At 37.9% G+C, this 23669-nt stretch overlaps 1 long non-coding RNA gene across 4 annotated transcripts in view; it reads right to left on the bottom strand.

Annotated features, from left to right (window-relative positions):
* The window catches only part of LOC147171825 (uncharacterized), a 34324-nt gene that overhangs the window by 5217 nt on the left and 5438 nt on the right, over positions 1–23669 (bottom strand). For 2 of the 4 annotated variants that reach the window (XR_015095288.1, XR_015095291.1), the window contains exons 2-3: positions 3039–3212; positions 2452–2600 (exon numbers count right to left, since the gene is read on the bottom strand). This is a non-coding gene — a long non-coding RNA (uncharacterized LOC147171825). The remainder of the gene's footprint in view (positions 1–2451; positions 2601–3038; positions 3213–23669) is intronic. The other 2 variants (XR_015095290.1, XR_015095289.1) reach the window with 2 other exon arrangements.

Raw genomic sequence — 23669 nt, 5'->3', positions numbered from 1 at the left:
CCAGTAGGCTATAACACACTTTAGGATGTCTGGCCCAGCGCGTCCAAAGGTAGAAGACATCTTAAAGGATCTTTGTGCAGTTGGTCACTTTTTTACACGTGACTGACACCTCTGGCCCAAAACGTTACTGCAGCATCTGTGTCAGGCTCATTCATGGTGCGCTTGCTAGTACGTGCATCTTAAAGCGACAGCCACAGTCAACAAAAAACTGTCTACTATAGTCTCTACTATAAAGCGAAGATAAAAGCTGATAGGTGCAGTCAGAGTAAAACAGTCAGGGCTCTTCGTACTCATCTGGGCATTGGTGGAGCATGCACGATGTAGAAAAAACTTTAACATTACCTTTTTAAACACAATGCACCTTTAAGTTTTGTTACAACAGTGAAAAAAAATGTTGCAGAAGTAAGCAAACTGGCAACTGATCTTCTGCTGCTTGTATGGATTTTCACTGGGTACTCTGGCTTTCTCCCACTGTCCATAACCATTTATGTTAGGTTCAATAAGGACATTAACTTGCCAGCTCCAAAAAGTTGATTTTTCACATTGCTGTCCATTTGGTTGTACTGTGTATACTGTATATTGTTTTACAAATATGTTTTTTTGTTTTTTTGTTTTTCATATATGAACCAAAAAGGAGAGTACTTGGTACCTAATGTCACATTTTGGGCTGAGTTTAATGACAAAATCACGGTTCAGTATATACCTCGGTTTTGGGGTAACGGTTCGGTACAGATTCAGCCTAACAGGAAAAAGTAACAAAAAGTCCAAAAAGCAAAATTCAGTGTTTCTTTTCATTTATATTTTAGCAAACAGTAGAGTAAGTAGCAGTTTGTTTAACATAGTGAGTATGTTTACATGCACTCAAAACCTGCATTTTTTTGAAAGGCCATGTAAACACATGCAAAAACCCAAATATGCTCTTAAACCCAAATAAAACCCCTGGATTATTCCTTTTCGAACCCGAATTCTTTGTCATATAAACGTATATCGAATGTTTAAAAACATGTTTTAAAAACATGTCAAGTGCATGCACATGCATGACGCGCGTACTTGATGATGTTGCAGTGCAACCCCGCACACAAAATGGTGCCCCCCCCACGGGTGAAAGATGGTGCCCCCCAACCACCTCACAGGTGATGGTGCACTACGCACTGTGGGTACTCTGCATAGGCTATAGGGAGTGGCAGCCCTATGTAAACCTGAAATGTAGTTTCAGTCAGTTTTCTTTTATTTATTTTTTAAATAGTTTTGTTTTTATTTTTATTTTGTCAATGAAAATGCTTTTTCAATTTTAGTTTTAGCTACTTAGTTAGTTTTCGTTAACTAAAATAACATTGGACAGGTTGCCAGTCAATTACAGGGCACATCGACTTTGTTCACACTGCAAGCAAATGTGATTTGTCAATCACATAAGACCAAGAATTGCCCCTGCTCGCACTGCAGTATTTAAGCATGCAGTGAGAGGTTTGGTAATATCCACAAAGTAGCAACTGAAGGTAAGATTATGCCAAAGTTGTATGTCTTTATTGTCTTATGAAGTCAGTACGTGTACGTGTGTGCGCGTGTGTATGCGTGTGGTTTGGTATGTATTTTGCATCATTACTTCATGTGATTTTTGCTGTCCATAAAATCAAGAAGCAAACAAGCTGGTCATGGCAAAAGTTGCATTTGGGGCTGACAGTCTGAATAAGGCACAACCATTCACACTCACATTAACATCGATGCTCAATTTGGAATCTTCCGTTTGCCTAACATGGATGCAAGCACATAGAAAACATACAAACCATAAATAAAGGTCCACGGCAAGTTTCATATCCAGACAGTAACTCAGATGTGCTAGCCACTTGCACTACTGTGTCGAAAGAATATTAATAAAGCTTAATATGTGAACGTATAAATGAGGCTGTATTCATAGTTTAAAAAAAAATCGCCTTTTTCCTGTACAGCATATTGCATGTTTGTCAACTTGTCACAAAGCTATTTTCAAGCATGAAGATAGCAAAAAGAAATCCCCAAATCCCAGGAGAACTGGACAACACACACATGCACCAAGCCGAGGCACCAAGGGGTGTGGTTCTTTTCTCTAGCTGTGAAAGAGAGGGGCTGGACACAGCTATACATAGGGGCAGACCAAACACACATGCACGTGTGCGCACACGCACGCACGCACACGCACAGCAACTATAGCAGCACGTCAGGATAGCACTTGGAAGGAATGTTTGTTTTGGATAGACACTCCTGCAAAGGGCTGCAGCTTTCATGGGGGGGGGGGGGGGGGGGGTGGACACTACTCACGAGGTAAAACAGAACTTAAATACCTCTATGGGTGATTTATTTTTATTTTTATTTTTTTCAGCATTGGTAAATCAAGTATCATGAAATCAGTTAATCTTATTTTAAAATAATTTTTCTCCTCTATTTTTCAACTTCATGTGCAAGCGAATTCCTTACCTTTTTTTGTTTTTGTTGTTGTTGCTTTTGACTCTTTCAAAAGTTGACCGCCCCATGGTAGAACTAAACATGATAACATGTACTGTTGTTACAAGTCAGTTGTCTTGGATTTTATCTGCCTGGATGCCAGAAACACAAATCAGCTTTACCTACAGGTACAATAAAGCAAGTCAAACTTTGGCAATATAACCGTGCTAAATCTTGCTTCCCTCTAAAAGACAATAATCGCCATTTAAGTGTGACTTTCCAAAGAGGTCTAGTTGTAATCCACCATGTGAAGAAGGAGGAACCCACATTTTAAGAGTTCTCAGGGGGGGACATGCAAGACTCCCATTTGACCCTGAGGGATTATGTGGAAGGGGTATTATGGGATGATATAGGAAACAATAAAATGGACAACACTGCTGACTTTGCAAGAGAATGAAAAAAAATAAAGTGAAGTGGTTCTATAATTCTTTAGTCCATATATTGAGGATTTGGAGACGGGACAGATGGAAACAATTCCCTGACATGTTTCAAGCCAAGTGACCATGCTAGATATCAAATGCATTTCTTGGTGATTTAAAACAGCCCCGATGGCATTTCACCTGATTTCAATGAATCCTGTATTATTGCAGAGGCAGACAATTCTCAGTCCTTGCATCTATACTGCATTAGTCGTTGCCATGGCAAATGTCCTCCATGCTGGCGGTTCAAGAGAGGCGATATTCTCCTCAGCGGCTTCTGGCAGCAGAGGAAACTGCGGGTCTCAGGGACACTATCTGCTGAAAATCAGGAAAAATACAGTTTGTAAATGTGTGTGATGCGTAAAAAACAATAACAATCAAACCACAATGCAGCTTTCTTTTCCGCTCCATCATCTGTTGAGAGCACTTGGCAGATTTTTACAGTATCTACAAATACATTTCATTTAACAATGTTTATTATGGATAATTATTAGTAGGCTCTGTGAAAATGCGGCAGGCACAATACGTAAGCTACCAATACTGATATTTCAGTGCGATGTCATGTTCAACTTCACATAGAGTGATATGAGACTTGAGGAGTTTAACGCCTTTAAAAGTCACTCATGTGCTGGATTATGGTCAACAGATACTCATTAAATCCAGTCACAACAGGATTTATAGGCCATTTTCATCATTTAGACAGCACACACCCTTATTGTGGTCATTACCATGACGTCATCGCATCTTGCACAATAAGAAGCCCACAGACTGAAGGAAGTGGCTTGATTCAGATAGTGATACAGTGGAATAATGTACTGTACTGAATTTTAATTGAAAGGGGGGGGGGGGGGTGGGGACGCCATAAGTCATTTCCTTAATTTTTGCATGGATATTAATTAAATAACACATTAAAAATGCATACTAAAAATCATGTACATATTCTTATTATTATTTTTGCTTACGTTAGCCAGCACCAACATGCTCTCGACACTTCATTTGAGACAAACAATATCCAAAAGTCTCTCTTTACAAAGAGGGTAATGCTTAGCTTTGATTGACATTGTCAGTAGTAATTGTTCACTTTTTTTTATTGTATTAATTGTAATATATATATATATTAAATCCCTGAATGGGAAATTCAGCTTTCACCGTGCTGGATAATATTGTTAATTATTATAGTTGTAGTAGTACTTTGTTGTTTCTAATTGTTTAAAGTCATCCCTGGAAACACAGATAAAGGATTATAAATGATTTATTAAATTATTATTTAACATAAGGCAAGGCGAGTCAAATTCAAGCAATTAAACTGGAAAAAAAAATTACGTCTTGCATTGATCTCAAATCATCATTCTGTCTGCGGCATGAAGCAACATCGGCTACTGCATCGCCGGCTGGAGCTCACCTTCACTTCAATCAATTTAGAAGGACATTTTTCTGCGACGGACACGGAGCTTACGAATATCCATGTTGCTTAAACTTAAGTCTCATGAGCAAATTTTATTTTCACATTTAAGATTGGCTGGACGGCGAAGGTATTGAGACCCTCCCTCTTCTGTGCTAAATCTGCTTCTGACACATCAAGCTTGTGGAGCCTTTTCTTGTCCAAAATATATTTGGAATTGTCCTTTAAACTTGTTCCAAAGCAGCTTATAGGCAACAATATCGAGTTGGCCCACAGACGACCCCTGGCATGACTGATCCTCGTAGTGTGTGCGCGCGCGTGTACGTGTATGTGTGTGCATGTGTGTGTGAGAACCGACATCTTTTTAACTGGGTTTAGCCTCCACAATACTCCTTGTCTCATGTCTATTTTACATTCTTTTTTTTCTCGGTCATGCATTCACCCCTCTCATGGGCCACAACGCACGCACGCATACACGCTCGTGCGATGACAACAGCACATTTTTGTTTACATAGGCATTGGACATGAATAGAAGCCTGAAGCTTGGGCCTCAATGAAAGCTAACGGGGCTGAATGGGGCTGATAGATTCAATGGTGAAGAGAGGAGCCCTCTTTTAAATGTTAACAGGCCATTTAGGTTAACCCAATGTCTCTCATCGTTGACTATAAAAAAAAATAATTAGAATAAAAGACACTGTAATCCAAGCAAAGCATTGCACCACAAATAAGACGGTGGAAAGAAAAACAAATGCCATAATACAATAACCGTGATTGTTTATATTCTGTATCTTTATCTAAAATAAGGGTTGATGTAACACAATCAAAACATTTATATACATTCTAAACAATTCAGTAGAAACGTGACCTTGATAGACCTCTTCAAATTCACAATATATATACAGGATTATTGTCCATTAAGAGCAAAACACAAGCATTCCTAAATTCCATCATATGACAAAGCTACATTTGTACTAAACACTCAATATGTAATCTGCAGTGTTAAACAGGTTTACATATAAACCCTAGTTATACAAGAAAAAAAAGTGGGAGCAATAAAACAAAAATAATATAAGATCAAGGCCTTAAAGCAAAGTCACATTAAAAGTAAAGCTAATTCAGTTCACTTATACCTGTAGATATCTTATTATTAGGTAAGGTTACGTGCATACACATAGACATTGTATTATAAAAGACTAGAAGCACCCCTTATAAAGATATGAGAGTATCTATTGAGATAACAAATATGCAGCATGATAAGAAATCTAAAAGCTTTTGATGCATCTGTCGTGTTCTTAATTTAGTGCTCTTTAATCTGATCAAAGGGTAAAGGATGTATTTTTCATCAGGATTCTCATCAATATGAGATTCTTGCTTTGAAAATATCCATATAGATGTACTCGCATGACCCAATAGTGAAGGGATTTTTTTTTTAAACAAAAATACAAATTCTCTTAATTTCCAAGCTTGAAATTTTATTAACATTCTAAACTTGCCAGCACAATTTTCATAGATGATGTTTTGCGGTAAACAAAGCTTTGGAAATACACATTTGCTTTCATTGAAAACATGAATAAAACCTGCAAGGCTACTTTGTAGAATACTGACTTATTAAAATGAATAAATGACACCTGACTATTATAGACGATACGTAAAAAAAAAAAAAAAATAAATAAATTGTGCACTTGTTATGTTAATGTTAATAATATTACTAATAATAATCATAATCATTTTTTGTTTGTAGATAAAAAAAAAAAGAAGCAATATACAGTCTATATGGAGTAAAGACAGGACAGTAATCTTAAATGATTGAGATGGTAATGTTTTTTTTATTTAGCTACACAAAATATCTTCATCTGGACTGTAGCATGTTTGAAAACACTGCTCTGTCTTGAAGCTACGTCACTGATACACACAATTTAACCCATCGGACATATGACCTTGACTTACAAAAATTGCAGAATTCAAATGTTGTGCACTGTCAATATTATGTATTGACATTATATAAATAATATTTTGTGCTATTTGAGTTTAAAAAATATTTTAAAATGATACTATCGAAACCATAGTCAGGTTGTAGTTTTATTTAGTTGTGAAAGGAATTTTAAGCAAAGATTAAGATTTTTATTTTTTTAATATGTGCATGTGATATTTATATATGAACAAAATACTGATTACAAATGTAAATCCAATTTAACTTAATAACATTACACAATAATGCCATTGAACGTTAAATATGTAATATATGCTTTAAATATAGCACTTGGTTGTGCCCCCATTCATGCTTTGATAAATAAGATTATGCAACGGTTTGGCAGTAATGCAGCGAGAACATAAAAAAAAAGAAGAGGTATTGTATGAAAATTGGAAAAGACAGAGGTGACAGAAGCTTGTAAACAACGGTTCTGGTTGCCACTTTGACTGTGTGTCTCACACACTGCTCTGTTAATCCACTTAAGACACAGCAGACACAAGGCCGAGTGATGTGGGGGCTCGGCACCTCGCATGGCAGTCCAACCATTTTTTTAATTAAAAACCCTCATTTTACTGTGACTGTAAAATGATGACGTTCAGGAAATAAATGCTTAAAATTTGGAAAAAGGCAGATTAAAGGGAGAGAAAAAAGGACACAGCTGTGGTTTGTGTAATTTTTCACGGTGTCGTCTCCCTGGCGCTTTCTCTCTCCTCAACATTACCTTAACAAAAGCCACATACACACACAGACACAGACACTCTAGCGGTGTGACAGACAGGGAGACAAAATGGCCGAATAGTGATGGAGGTGCTGCGTGTTCTCTTATGTCGACTAATCAAGCAACACTAATGTGTCAACACTGAACTCTCACTCTCATGAGCAAATGGACAATAAGAGAAAAAACAACACTCTATTTATATCCAGACAATGAATCGACTTCGAGGTTCATTACTTGCTACAAAATCAGTAGCAAAATATCAGGAAAATGTATTCCAGGAAACAACATCATGTTTGGTTGTAGATTTTCATGTGCGCTGTATTTTCATGTGAACGTGAAGGCTTTCTCACATCTCCACAGTGACGGAGAAAGGCTGGCCGTCAGCTTTCTTTTGAAGCCTGCCGCAGCACCACTGAAAGCCTCCATTCAGTGTCATCACCATTCTGCAAAAGTGGCATGATGCATTTGGGTTCAAAAAGAATGCATACGCCTTAAATGTGCAATCACGATTGTATGGATGTGGAGCCAAAACAGGCCATTGGTAACATAAAAAAAAACATTTAATAAGCTATACTGCTGTATTGAATTTTTCACTTGCATAGAGCACTAGCTAGACAGATATACACGAGGCAATCAGCAATATCCTTGAGAATGGAAATGCATGAAAAGCAAGGAAAAGAGATACTGGGTGAGCAAGGCTGAGAAGTGACTATAGCATCAGTTGCTAATCCTATAAGTGTGTGTGTGCATGTGTGAGTGTGCGTCAGGACATATCATGGAATACAACCTGAAAGGAAAGTCTAAATGCATCTGTACTGGAGTTATTCCCACAACAATGAAAAATGAACTCAGTGAGGCCTGTTGCATTACAAATGAATTGTTCGTTACCACTGTGAGATACATGATTAAATATAGCAGTTTTAGTAGAAGACAAAATTGCTTGTTTAATTTGCATCTACCAGAGTAACATTATTGCTGTTTGACATGGGCCCCTGTTGACATTTTATTTAGGGGTGTCAAAATGTGTGCGTTAATTTTGAGTTCATTTAAAGATCCTGTAATTACACACATTTTTTAAACGCACGATTAATACTTATAAATTTAATAACAATGCATATATTTGTGGAGACTGGGGTATTTAACAATTTAAAAAATGTGCAGAATTTCACAATTTAAAAAATGTGCAGAATTTCACAAGTTACTTCATGTTAAAGAATAGATAGCTCTTAATATGAAAAGAAAAAATGCACTGAGCTGTCACCAATGTCTTACAAATGCAATAATGCCATCTAGTGGCAGAAAAATGACCTCAACACACATCCATATCACACTCGTTTTTTACAGTACATCTTTAAATGTACATGTACATCAGTTCATCTTTTTTATTTTAACTACATTTTATGAATTATTATGAAATTACTGTATCAATGACTAAAATATGCAGCAAAAAATTTAAACTATAGTTTAACATATTTTCCACTTTTATGTTAACAAGAGTATGAAAACTTTTATTATACATTTTATTATACATTTGGAACAGATATACAATTTGCGATTAATTGTGCGTTAACTATTGAAGTCATGCGATTAATTAAGATTAAGAAATTTAATCAACTGACACCCTAGTTTTATTAAAAACTATCATATAAGTTCTTACTATTCCTATTAGATAATTAAAATAGTGACATTTTTTAGCTGCAAAAATAGTCAAAACTATAACTAATGTTTTGTTATTTGCCACCCTCATGCAATTATGTTGCATGTCTTTGTCAAAGAAAGAGGATGGAACCCCCCTGACCTGCTTTAAGACTGTGGCGACAAAAACAACAGCTGATTCTATAGACAGGTGGACAGAAAGTTGCAATTGCCCACTGATGTGTTAACGTGTCAGTATGGACACAAACAGCTTCCATTTGCGAAGCGCAGCACTACTGTTGTAACCGACACCTCCTGTGACACATGCACGCTCATGTCGAAAGACAAAGATGAAGCGGAACCTAATGGCAAAGCTGAAATGATGTTGACAGAAAGAATTCTTGCCACAATGCCTGGCACAAACAAAAACCACAAAGCCGCCTCTTCTGTCTCGCAAAGCCACCCGCTAAAATCATATTTCTCCTCCTCCGTCTTAGCGCTGGCATTTCGACAGGTAGACAAAGAGCCGATGCTGCAGTGTGAAAATATACTGACGTAGCTCGCTTCTCTTTGGCTCAAGTTGAGTGTGTGTGTATGTGTGTGAATCTGTTTTAGCTTCATGATGATACTCCCATTATTTACAATTAACAGGTACAGTACTTCAAATTGTCCGTGTTCTAGGTTGCTGCAAGTTCATTTTTGTTGATTTTATTTGACCATATGTTCCTCCTGTTTTGTGTTTATGTATGCTCCAGAATGCTGATGTGGAGATGCTAGCAATCATAAAGGGAATTTGTAGCAAATCGGTGTTCTCTCATCAAACCACTTCAAGCAACCCGCCCCCACCCCCTGCACATCAACATCTCCTCTCCTCTCCTCCTCTACTATTCCGACTATACAATACTATACCATACTACGAAAACAATATAAATGATAAGAGATTGTGGTCGTGGGTTATAATAAATTTTAGTTAAATAGGTGGTAAATACGATACAAGGAAGGATGTAACAAAAATATACTTTGACTGATAATCACTGCTCTCCCTGCAATATACTACATATGTGCTGACTGGATCCAGCAGTACTACAGTACTACAGATATCAGAGACAAAACGGCTACCATGACATAAGACAATTTTTTTACACAATGCTAATGGTGATTAATTTGCCTTCCAACTCAATTTGAACACAACAATGGGATTTACTAAAATGATCCCTGCGCATGGCAATGTATTTAAGTAAAGGTGGTAGAAACCACAACAAAATTCAAATGAACTGGGTTGTGCATACTCTCACCTATTTGAGAATGTTTCTTCCAAGATGACACAGCCTGTATGAGATTTTGATTAATACAAATTTATCAGATAATCCCGTCTGTAAGGAAAGAGTTAAAACAAGAAACCAAAAATGTTTTAAAATTATCTTAAAAAAAAGAAGAAGATAATAATAAAAAAAATAATTTTTGTATAATTGAGTGAAGGAGGTGATATGGCTTGCACATCCCTGGTCAACTTTAAACTTTGGGAACAGGAGCAACAGATGAAGTGGTGGTGCATTGTGGAGGGTATTAAATTTAGGGACACCCCAAAATCTCCCCCGCTGTGTGTGTGTGTGTGTCTGCGTGCGTGGGTGTGTGTGTGTGTGAGTGTGACAGCAGGGAGCAGCTCAGCGCAGGACGCGGCACGCAGCAAGGGGCCATTAGACATGGTGGGGTGACCCACTTAAAAGGCTAAAAAACACACACGCACACACGCACACACACGCACACACACAAAGCATGAAACTTCCCTTTCTTGCAGCCAATGTGCCATGATAACTAAAGCTGTGATTCTTAAATATCGGGTTTAGAGTGGCCTTAGTCACATAAAGTCGTTTTCACAGTGTCACATGTGGTGGGAAACTGTTGCTCCATTGAGCCTCAAAAAACACAAAAGTCCAACAAACTATTTTCTTGTGATGAAGAACATTCTTCCTGTATGATTTTCAGACTGAAATTCTTGCAAATTGGTATTAAGCTGGGACTGTTCTCATGGGAATTTAGTAGTTTTTTATGAACTGAGTAAGAAGAAAATTATATAGTTTAGGTAAAAGGTTTATTTTTGTAGTTTTCAACACACAAACATGCACGCACCCACACACGCGCGCGCACACCCACACGCACTGTTTTAGTTGTGACTCATCCATCGCATCACCCACCTTGGTTTAGAGTCAAACTGGAACAACCTGAGACTACAGTCTGTCTTATTTGTCGATTTGATAAAAGGGAAAGGGTAAGACGTGTACGTGTAAGAAAAATAAAACAGTGAATTAGACACAATATTAAGTTACACTACACAATTTTATATTATGAGAGGCAGAATTGCTTACTGATTTCAAAATAACTTTACTTAAATTGCAAATGATTAACACAGTGTTTGCTTTGTTACATATTGCAGGACATTGCTGTTAAAATGCCAGACTTTTGTGCAGCTCTTTGCAAACAAGACATTTCATCTCTAAGATATTGTTGTATATATAATATTTAATGTTGTGTATTTAGTGCATTTAGCAATATGTTTTTATTATTAAAGATTATTATTGTTGATGTTGTTGAATAATAATAATAATAATAAGTATTATTATTATTAGTAGTATTATTATCATTATTATTATTTTAAAGTTTTTCCTGGGCATGAATAAAGTTGCCTATTTTCTTTTGTATTCTCTTCTAATCTTGTTTAGTCCCGTCTAATCTATTCTGGTCTTTTTTTTCCTTCTTTTTTTTTAATAGGTTAGTCCTTGTTGTAAAATGAATTATTCAACTGGGTTTTTTTAAAACTAATTTTAAGGTTTTCCAAAACCGCAGATAGGAGGAGGAAGTGGGAGCTTGCTTTAAAAAGGGAGGATTTATTATTAGTTATTAACAAGTATTTAGTATAATAATTACGCTTATAAACTAAACTGCTCGATAATCAGTTGTTTTTTGGTAAACCAATAAATGTACAATAAAAACACAATGGCATGAATGAGAGAGGCGGAACGAGGTGACTGTGGCAAGATGGACGCCCAGTGCGGACGTACGATTCTATTGGCCAGCAGGTTGATGAGACATCCACAGAGTAAATTCTGTAGAGTACATTTTACTCTATTTAGAGTGGGACCAAATAGACTCAGTTTTAGAGTAATATTTAAACGAGGAAGAGAGTAAAATAAAGATTTGGGAAAAATAAGTCACTCAAGGGTTGAGGAACGAACTCACGACCTTCAGCTTGGGAGACAGCCGATCTACTCCCTACTACTACTACTACTCTCTCTCTCTCTCTTTCTATATATATATATATATATATATATATATATATATATATATATATATATATATATATAAATTAATACATACATATTTTGTATTCCTTACAAGGGTCGTATTTAGCATTAAATCAACATTTTTGTTAAAAAGCAGATATATACAGTACTTTTGTTTTAACCATTACAGAAGCATAAAAAAAGGTTTGAACTGATTCACTGTGGCGACCCCTGAAGGGAAAAGCCAAAAGGAAAAGAAGAAATGCAATGATAGTAAAAAATTGGCATAATTTTTATTCGGCGTTTCATTTTTTGGCCAAGCATTTTTCATTTTTGGTTTTCGGTTTCGGCCAAACATTTTCATTTTGGTGCATCCCTAGTAATGACCGATGCTGGTAATTTGGGGGCAGCTATGAAAGCTTGTTAAGCTATGAAAGAAAAAAGTTAGGATGTTGCTTTACCTTGCATCAGTTTACAATGAAATATACAGTAGATACTGTAGTAGTTGTTTTTTCAAAGAAGAGTATTATTTTAAATTGTACATGTTATTGATGGGTCCACTCATGTCCAAATCAGCAAAAACACAACATCAATATCAACCGTTAATAATTTGATGAGATTTTTTTTTTGTGTAAAGCCCTCTATTTGATGAGATAAAAACATTTCAATCGTTCAAAATGCTCAAGGTTTTGGTGCATATTGCAGTTTACTCCTTAGCTCCCATTTATTTGTGTATTTATTATTCCATCTAAACTTACTTCTCAGTATGTGACATATTTGCATAATTTTAATTATCCCTTCGAATAAGTTAAATGAACATCAGGTTCTGCACAACAATGCGGGCTTCCACAATAAATCTTCAGCCATGTCTTTTTTTCTACAGAGATAATTACTATTTGGCTGCAGCGTTCCACTTCCTCACAGCAGACAGATTGTTGAGTTGGTGAGTTGGCCTGCAGTTCTAAAACTCTCCTCCTTTCATTATTCTTATCTGCCCATATCTCCCTCTTCTACCCCCACCGCACACACACATATGCATACACTGCCAGAGGGATTTGCAGCAGCTAGGCGGCAAGCGCATGTGTGTATGTGTGTATGTGTGTGTGGTGTATGCTCACAGCAGGGAGTTGCCAATTACAGCAGTGATTAAAACCCAGCAGTGTGGAAAGAGAGGCTGAGAGAATGGGAGCGAGAGGCTGGTGGAAAGAACAAGGAGAAAAACATATGTACTGACAGATAGAGATACAATACAATGTGTTTCTCCACATGCAGTCTTCTCCATAATAGCTACAGAATAGTGGTTGTTATGATATTTGCGGACAGCCTGGGGAAAACATGTCAGGAAATGGGATTTGGCAATTTTTGGGGTGAAGCCTGAGTGCAATCTGTGCAAATGTGAGTGCATTTTTGTCAAGAAAGCCATCATCATTATAGAAAGTAGGATAATACCCATCATTAGAACCAAAGTGCATTTTCTCAGAGAGTAAATGCAAGGCTAACAAAGTTTTGCCACAAAATTATATGCTTTCTAGCTTTTGCACAATCTGACCAATAAAATTCCATGTTATTAACCCAGGGGATATTACATTTATTAAGAGACAAAAATGACTTTGAGCATTTGTTCAGTTGGGTTTGGTGTATGAAACTCTTGTTGCTCTTGGAAATAATTCACAAAGTCCAACTCCACATCAAGCATCAATTGAAACCCATTTCTTCGTGCCTCACTTAGGTTTCACTGACCTTAAACTTGGCCAATCATGCCTGAACTATGGCGGCTTCAGGATGTAATCTTGTTGATGGTTTTATAGTGGTTTGTACAAAGAACAACATCTTTACCACTGTCACAGTGACCCAGAAGCACTAACATTGATTTGAGGTAGGTTAAGTGTGGTATTTCCACCCTGATCTGCTCAGAGAAGGAAGAGGGATGACCATTGGTGGTTTCCGGTACAGTTGTGCTTTAAAGTTTACATTCCCTTGAGGTGTGCATACGTAATAGCACAACTGTGAATGTACAAAAGCTAAACATGGCTTAATGACACAAAAATGCACATCTCTACTAGGGATGCTCCGATCGATAAGCCACCGATCATGATCGGCCAAAATTTGTGAAAAAGAACGTGATCGGAATATTTGATGAAAGCTTTTTATTCCAGATCAAAAATGGGATCACCCGCAGCTCATGCTTGTGTTAATAAATAATAATAATTTTGAATAATAATTTTCAGATAAATTAAGTGAAAGTAGATGATTTCTCATGGCACTCTTGATGAGTGTGTGGGCATCAACTTAAACTTTAAAAAAAATCTTGTTAAATATGAGGGAAGTGAAAGTTGTATGAATGGCGTATATTAATGGAAGATGGGGATGGGATTTAATAAGTGCTCTTCTTCCCACTCCTTTTTTGGGCAGCACATATTGAGCTTGCTTTATTGCCACTGGTGTACATGGCTTTTTGTTGTTGTTGCCATAATCATTTACTGATTGTTTGTTATAATGTGCTGTGCTATGTTTGGCTTTTTGGAACAAGAGATATTTGTTTTGGTCTGCTAAAAAACAAAATCAATCAATCAATAGATCAAACCTTTCGCAAGCACCACACTCATACCTCCTCCCAAAACCATCAACAAAATAATTTTCAGGGTTGCCTGGTTGGGTTCAATAACAAAGAATTCTACAGCGGGTCAATAATATATGACAAAAAAAATAAATGCAATTGTTGTTTTGAATCTTGACTTTGTATTTAATCTTCTGTAGTCTCCAAAGCACAAGAACGTTTGTCTCTGCAAATGTCTTTGAAGGCAGTAAAATGAATTTGGAGATTACATTACTTTATTTTGAAGCCATCTGCATCACAACGTTACAATGAGCATTTATTTAGTGGAGTTGTTGTGGTTGCCATTGATGCTCGGAGGTGTATAGAAAAGTAAACATGTTATGTTGGTATTTTCAAAAGTTGTTATCTGCATATTTTCAAAACTAGACAAAAAGGTGCAAAGGATTTTAAATAGAAGTACCCTAATCTATATTTCAAAGCTATATTAAGATATTTTATTCATTTGATTCATCACACCGAAAGCAGGCGGTTAGATGTTTTTCTGGTGAGTGGCAGGTTAGTGTGCTATCTGCAGTGCTCACACACTTGCCCCCTGCTGTGTTTAATCAATACTATTCTGAATTCAGGCCTTCACGCATGCCCATTAGCACTTACTCACATACACACAAAAGTATGAACACAAACATACACACACATGCACACTTTTCAATATTTTTGTGTACACCGAGGGAATACAGTATGAGTAACTTCACACTCTTCTGAGTCTCAGCACACAAGCGCCAACATGAAAGGTGTGTGTTTTCTGCGCGCGCGTGTGTGTGGGTTAATTTGTTTAACTTAATATGTGTATCCAAACGCATGCTAATTAAGGATTGCCCATCTTGTCCATTGAGCTGGGAAAATATCACCATATGTGTGTGTCTGTGTGGATGTATAAGCTTTTGATCATGTGTGTGCTTTTTTGGGGGCATATACGAGCGTTTGAGTGTGTGCGTTTACTAGAGGTGGGAGTAAGTCACATGTGTGCAGAGGTGGGTGGTAACGCGTTAAATTTACTCTGCTACATTTACTATAAGTATTTTTTGGGATACATTTTATTTATCAGAGTAGTTTTGATTCAAGATTCTTTTGATTTTTACTTGTTAAGTAGAAAAGGTATTTTTACTCAATTACATTGAGCTACGTTCCATTTGCTACTTTTGTTCGATGTATTATTCATTTATTGTGGTTCTCTTTTTTTTCTGTGTGTGTGTAATCATTGGTGACGTCTCACTTCATTGCACCAATCAAACACAGCCAGGCAACCACATGACCACGCGTCTCTGCGGGCATGTCAAAGTGATTCCTTTCTGTGAAGAATGGGCGAAGAAGTGCAAGATGTGCAAGCATGCGACGATATTGTAGTATGGTTAAGAAGAAGGATTCCCCTGGAATTAAGCCAATGGTTAGATTTAAGTGTAAGAAAAATAAGTTTCATAATGAGCTGCATCCATCGCAGGACCCTCCGTGGCCTACCATAACTCCCATCACGAGGCAGCCCCCCCGCAGTGAGGAAGCACTGAAATATAACAACAAAACTAAAAACCAAAACAAACAAAAAAACAACTATATATATATATATATATATATATACATATATATATATATATATTAGTGCTGTCAAAGTTAAAGCAATAATTTATTCATTAATCACAAAAAATTATCACATTATTCATTAATTTTGACTATTGATAAATAAGCCTTTAGCGTGACAGCCGATGGCTACGTTTAAGGTAGCACAGGTTATGTGTGAGAGCAATAAACATAATTTCATGCATTAAAGTAAAGCATTTAATGAATGTTTACGTATCACATTTAGAATATTTGTTTATGTCAAAATATCGGGGTCATTTTTTTCCATTTTAATTATGCAAGTAATCAACTGATTAGCAAAAGAGGAGGATGAGTATGTGCAGTGGATCAAAAATGTTTGAAGACGTCCTCATAACATTAAATGTCAAAAGAATGAACACATATCCGGTGCTCTTTAAATTTGGCGGGAAAAAAATATTGATAAAAAAAGCATTTTTTATTAAGCGATTAATCGTGATTATATATATGATATATACTCATGGCGATCGGTCATAATAAGCTATTAATGCAGTGCAAGCCCTTCAATAAAATCATTGAAAATATTTATCAGTGTCCTCTATTATACAATACCTTAGTTCTACTGTTTTGCTCTTAAATTCTTGTGTAATTTGTCCTGTTTTCCTCGCGGCGAGCTGAAAAGCCAACAGTTTTTTTCACGCATGCGCAATGAGAAATCAAGTTCTGTTAATTCCGAGAAGTTGTTTCTGTACGTGCACTCTTGAATGGCAGGCCTTCAATGTGCTCAATATTTCCGACTGAAAAACTTCATATGGGGAAAGCCGACTACTCTCAAGTCATTTGACTCAGTGGACTGTGATGTGAAAGGAATGTAACCACTCAATGCAGCACCCTTACTGATGAACAAGAAAGAGGAAGTAAATAAAATAAATATGTCCTACCCGTTGTTGTTTTTTTTGTATAAATGTCAGTTCTCCAGACGGCAGAAAGTATTTTCTAAAGTATGTCTTTCTTGCCGACCTTGCAATCTTACAACACTCATGCATCTTGTCCTCACTATAAACACATGACATAAATCCGGAAATTTCTGTTCTTTTTTTTTTGTGGGATCACAAGTAATCATGCAATATTTCTGCCTCAGAAGACTTCGTTTCCAGATCATGGATGGGACAGGATCATTATGTGTGGTGTACCAGACATATGTTAGTCCTAAGTGAGTCCTATCAGGTGGAATGAACCATTGGGCATTTTTACAAGGTGGATGCAGGTCGTCTCCGACAGCTTTAATTTTATTAAAGCAACCTTATTATTGGGCTTTCACAGCTAATTTTTATTTTATCTTAACAGTTCTGATGCGGGTTGGCATGACTCCACCTTCACTCCACCTGCCCTTGGGGGTTGGGAAACAGTTGTTGTTTTTTTAGTATACATGCCCACAACCACACACAACTTTTAACACATTGCTGAATGCTACAGGGAAAACAATTTTTTTATAAAGAGAAGGCCAGATACGCTTTTAATGAAATGCACATGCATTTTTGTTGCTTATTTAAAGATAATAGAAGATGTTATTGGCGTGACAGCTACGTTATATAGTTATTTTATTAATATGTCAGTACAAGAGTGTAGCTTGTAATTTTTTGGGGGGGAATTTAGTCGTGTAACTACATGCATTTCCTCAAGTCTAATTTTGACAAAAGGCGACTATGTAATTTTGGCCACTTTGTCATGCTTTTAAGATCTGTTACAATCAGGGGTAAAAGATTCGGGACCGGAACGATCCGGAACGGTGCTTCAGTCCCGAAAATATGATAGCTACGCAACTGTAAAAAATAAAAAATAAAAAATAAAATAAATAAATAAATAAATTACCTGCCAGGCTGCCACACACACATATACTAACGTCAGATTTACAACACAGTGTTATCAAGTCTAAAAGAGCTTCTGGATCGTTCCAGTGTGCTTGTGTAGCTAATCAGTTTCCACCGATATTATTTTATTTATTCGTATTCCGTGGAGTTCTGTCCACTGGCTCCGTTTCAGTTTATTTAAGTGACGTCTCGTCAATGTGCGCATGCGTGAGTGCGCAGCAAACCACCACGCTCAATTGGCTGAAAGACTGCCACGTGATCAGCATTGATAGTTAACTGAGCTCCGATTGGTTCAAATGCACATGATTTCTGCAACAACAAAAAAAGAAAACTAACAAGAGAGGTAATAATTAATGTGGTAAAAAAAGGACAATGCAACAGAAAATTTATCAGATGTTTAAGAGAAAGGAAAGTGTTGAAGAGGCTGATGAAGACACTGATGCAAATAAAGTTTGTAGAACACCCAGGGATGATGAAAGAATTAAGGTAACCCAGACTCACAGCAGGGGGATGGGGAGCCACCCTGCTCTAATGCCGTTTTTTCATTAGCCCTGCACGGCACACTACCGCACCACACCGCACCTCATGGAACGACACTACACGGCCGCCTTTGCATTTTCATTACAACAGGGCGCGGCGGGAAGGGGGCGGGATCATTTGAAATGTCCAAGCCAAGCTTGCATTGCTGCAGTGCGTGCTCTGCCATAACATTTCACGAATTGTAAGTCACACCAACATTGAACCGTATTTACAATTTCATCTGGACCACCATGGATGAAATATTGCGATCTTGATTTCACAACACCGGCTCGCGAAGCTCGCTGACTGCGCTATTTCTGAACCTCTGCCTTCTCGCTCTGCCTTCTCGCTCTGCCTTCCTGCATTTGGGTCCTCAAACTCCTCCATTCTGACAGAATGAATCGACCACGATCGGACCCAGCGGGAAGCTCCCGTCGCCGACCGGTCGGCTCGAAAGCGCTCTCTGGCTGGTTCCGCCCTGTTCTCTGTTCCCCATTCACCCGATCTCTTTAGTTCACTTAAGTCCCTGTCCTATAACACCATTTTGTCACCCCATTGTTTCATAGACACAGACTCAGATTTCACAGATGATGATGATGAAGAAGGCTCTTTTTGGTTAATGCACTTACTGTTTCCAGTTCCAATTTAGACATTGATATTGACCCTTACATGTTTTTGGCACGGTTTTCTTTTGCAGATTTTTTTAACTCCATGTCACGTCACTCCCCATCACCTCGGTCCCCGCCATGTTCATCACTCAGGTCCCCATCTTGTGCATCTTACCTATACGTTACCGCCACGTCAAGATTTAGTCCTCACTTCACCTGGTTCCTCACCTAATCCCGTTCCTACTCATAATGGTCTTTCAGTCTCTATATCCTCGGTTTCTAGTACCTCTGTTGCTCCTCACTCCCCATAGTGGCAGGCTGATGTGCCCCCGGTTCCTGCTCTCAAGTCTGCCTCAGCCAAGTCTGCCTTAGCCACGCCACCCCAAGCCACGTCCACCCAGCTACCGCCAAGCCGAGCACCGCCAAGCCAAGCACAAGCCCCAGCTCAAAGAAGGCGGAAGACTACGCAACGGAGAGACAAGCTGCATCTCCCGGCCATTTTGCCTGTGCCGCTGCAGCCCCTGGCCGTTTCGCCTGTGCCGCTGCAGCCTCAAGTCCCCGTCCCGGCTACACGGCAGCTTCAAGTCCTCGTCCCGGCTCCACGCCGGCGCATGCCCTGCGGCCGTCCTCTGCTCTGACTGACCGGCACCGCCGGGCTCCCCTCGTCTGGCGTCCGGGACCCATCCTGACCGGCGCCACCGGTCTCCCCTCGTCTGGCGTCCGGGACGCCCTCCGGACTGGCTCTGATGGGTGAGCCAGGTTCCTGCCTCCGGGCCCCCTTCCGCCTGCCCTGTTTTTGGACTTTTTTTTGTTTTAGGGACGTCTGGGAGCCATCCCATTGAGGGAGGGGTACTGTCATGTTTGGGTTCTGTTTTTGCTTGTGTGTCTCCCTTGGTCTTGTTAAATGTAATCCTGCCCTTCCTCGTGTCAACCAATCAGTGCCCTCAGCCACTCATGTCTTGCCCCAGGTGTGTCATGTTGTGTTGTTTGTGTGTGTGTGTGTGTGTGTGTGTGTGTGTGTGTGTGTGTGTGTGTGTGTGTGTGTGTGTGTGTGTGTCGTTGACCTCCTTGTTTTTGGTTTAATTAAATCCCTCTTTTGACCGAACCTCTGCCTCCTCGCTCTGCCTTCCTGCATTTGGGTCCTCAAACTCCCCCATCCCGACATCGTGTAACTGTGCCAAAAGGAGTTTTTTTTGTGTGTGGTTTTTTTCTTCTTCTCTTTTTTTTTACAATTCGGTGGTTTGTTGATTGATGAATGACCCCCCCCACCCCACCAAATAAATAAATAAATGTCCAGCGAATAATGTTTGCCACCATTTTTAATATGAATGATTATCATCAACTCAAAAGTGTGCCCCCCCTCCCCCAAAGCTACATAAAGTTCTTAAAAATGTTCTTGAGAATTATTATCTAATAAGTGAATCATTTGAGTGATTATTTTACTATTAAAGATACATTTAATCAACATTTACCCATTTCAACAGTTTTAATACTATTACTCGTATCATTGCGATTAACAGAGGTCACTGTGCCAGTCTCCACTTTTTCTCCACTGCATCCTCCTAGACTGACACTGACAGCAGTGAAAGAGCATCTGGCTTGTTCTTGTTAGTTACGCACATTTAGAGCATTAGACTCTTAATCTCAGGGTCGTGGATTCGAGCCCCACATTGGGTGGTAGTTCATTTTGTGGGATATTTTGTCTAGTCTTAGTCATAGTTCTCAATTTAATAAATCTTTACGTTGCGCACAAACCCTAACCCTAACTCTTGAAACCTTTTTTGTAGTTTTGATTAAAAAAATAGTACTAGCGTTCTCCTCTTCTCTTCTCTGCCCTATTGTGGCATTTTTGCTCCATACTCATGGGCCCCAACCAACTGCTTATGTTTGCCTAATGGTACGTATACCCCAGCATCTGTAGGACTAACACAAAGGTGAAGCTCGTTAAGGAAGGGTTAGCATTAAAATCCCAGTGCTGCCTGTTAGAACATCAGAAAATCAAGAAAAGTAACATTACTGATGTATTTTAATTCAAGCAGAATTTTGCGCCTTTTTTTTATTACACTTTTCCTCTGCATTTGCATGGGACAACATTCATTTGATAAACATGGAATGGCTGCCGCTGAAGCTCTTTGCCTCGCATGTTTCAAAATGCTTTACAGTCAATATTTGCTCAATACGAGTTTAAAAAAGATGACTTTTAATTAGAAAGCTGTGGGAGGTCGTTAATTATTTTTCCTGCAAACAAATCCTGGGGGGTAAATAGGGCAGAGGTGTGAGGCTTCGTGAGCATATATGTGACTCACACACTGATCTACGAGGTGCTTCTGGGCCTCCCTATCCCATCCCGGGCTGTCTATTTCTGGGGATGAAAAATAACGATAAAATGTGAAAATTGGCTGTTGTACGATGGAGAATAATGAAGTATTAAAAAGAGTGGCCCTCTCCTCAGTTTTCAGGATGTTTTCTGTCCCTCCTGACATCATCTATGCCTCTGCCGACACACCCACCTGCAACACACACACGCACACGGCACCATGCAGCTCCCCTGCTGTGACAGCAAACATTCATCGCACATGATCACCATGACGATATGGAAATATGAATTATGCATAAAGGCAGCCTCGCCTCGGCTGCGGGTACAAAGCCATGTGGGTGACATTCTCCTTTCAAATCATATGGGAAATATCTCCTTAGAATTAATAATATAATAATCCCACACCACTACATTGCTCTCTGCTGTTTTACTGCCTTGCAAATTTGTGTGCTAAGATACACACACCTATACATGATGAACATCAAATTTCATATTCCTTATCACTGGCATTTCCCACTTGACCTTTTATTAAACTCTTGAAGCTTCTGGCGGTGAAGGTAATTATGTTTTGCTGACGTCGCTTTTAAGATTCTTGAGTGTCATTTCAAGGTCACAGTCAAGTTAAATGGCCCACCAAAGAGTGTGTCACAGCATGAAAATCTTCTGCAATACTCTGCAATAGTTATAATGATAATGGTGTAATCCAAATGATATTGTACACAAGCAGTTCATTGGTAAGAATGTAATGAGAAATAGTTCTCTGTTATTTTAAAATCCTGGCTCGGAGCACATATCTAACACGTTGGCTATTATTAGATATTTGTCTAAAACCTATCAGAGGCTGAGATTACTGAAGTAGCAGCCTTTCCAATGTTGACAGGCAGACAAAAGACACGTCTGGCTATATTTGCCAGGAAAATATACTGGCCAGTTCTGAAAGAGAAGGGGGGAACAGAAAATGCCCAGAGACAAAAATGTGGCACATTTGCACCATCTAACTGATAGGTCGAATACAGCTCATTGGATGGTTTCAATTACAATAAGATACTATGAAGCAGGTAACGCCATCAGGAGGAAAAATAGCATTTTAGATGGGTAAAAATGAGTAATCTTCTAATTACGATGTAGGGTGCATGGTGTGGGTCCTCATTTAGGCCTTTGCAGCATGAAGCTCCTGCTCTGTCACCTCCTTTCTGCTGTGCTATAAAATACTTGCATCAAAGAAAGAAGCTAATTGACAAAAACTGTCCTCTAAATTGGCAGCATTCCACCACTGTTTTTAAAAAGCATGTTGTTATAGCCATTCAATTTTGGTTGATGTTAATATTTATCTGAAAGACACCATGCAGGTAAATAAAAAATAACCATATTATTATTATTATTAGGGAACTTATCAAATAATATATTTGATTTTAAAAAATACATTAAATGTATTTACTTTTTAAGCATTTTGTATTGTTTTTATCATTGTCCTCGATTTTCAAAGTGTCTTTGAGTACCTTGAAAAGCGCTATACAAAATAAATGTATTATTATTATTATTATTATTATTAAAATACTAATTACATCATTGTCATTATTTCTCCCTAAATATAGTACCCAAGAGTTTTTGCCATGGTAATTATTTTATGGGGTGAGCTAAAATGTTACACTGTCCGATGACATTTAAGAAATTAAGATAAATGAATAACTTCATGTCAACATCTTTACATTTACAGACAAACTGCATCTATGTTCAATTCATAATATTTTGAAACATAATAAAAATAATATTGCATAATATTCATACTTTATGTAAATACTATACATCACTATATTACTGTTGTGATTTGTAATGAAAAGTTATCCTGTTAAAAATATATACTACATATCGACACCTTAATAAAAAAAATTGCCTACGTATTTTTGGGGGGATTTTTCATGAAACAATAAAAATTTTGTGTATCATTTGCATGATGAGCAGATGATTAAGGCAAAAATAAAAAAGCAAAAAAACGACTTAGGCAATTATTTTAAGAGGGTGATGATGTATATATGTCTAACACACTCAATTTAAGTACATGAATATTTTGTTAAAGAATGTAAATATTTTTCTCTCCAATAAAGTACTTGATGATGGTGTACTAACAACTTGCCATTCCTCTTGTAAACGTTTACAGTCAAACATAAATTAACAGCAACGACACACTTTTAAAATGTATTCTTCCATGGCATTAATTCCTATTTAATGCTTTTCCTACTATATGCGAACAGTGTACATATAAATCAAATTATCTCCAGAGTGCGCAGTTTTGACACAAGTG

The sequence above is a fragment of the Leptonotus elevatus genome, chromosome 6 (genome assembly GCF_054856555.1).
Source record: "Leptonotus elevatus isolate MCC_2025b chromosome 6, RoL_Lele_1.0, whole genome shotgun sequence".
NCBI lineage: Eukaryota > Metazoa > Chordata > Actinopteri > Syngnathiformes > Syngnathidae > Leptonotus > Leptonotus elevatus.
The sequence above is the reverse complement of the archived record's forward strand: the minus strand, read 5'-3'. Positions and strand labels throughout refer to the sequence as shown.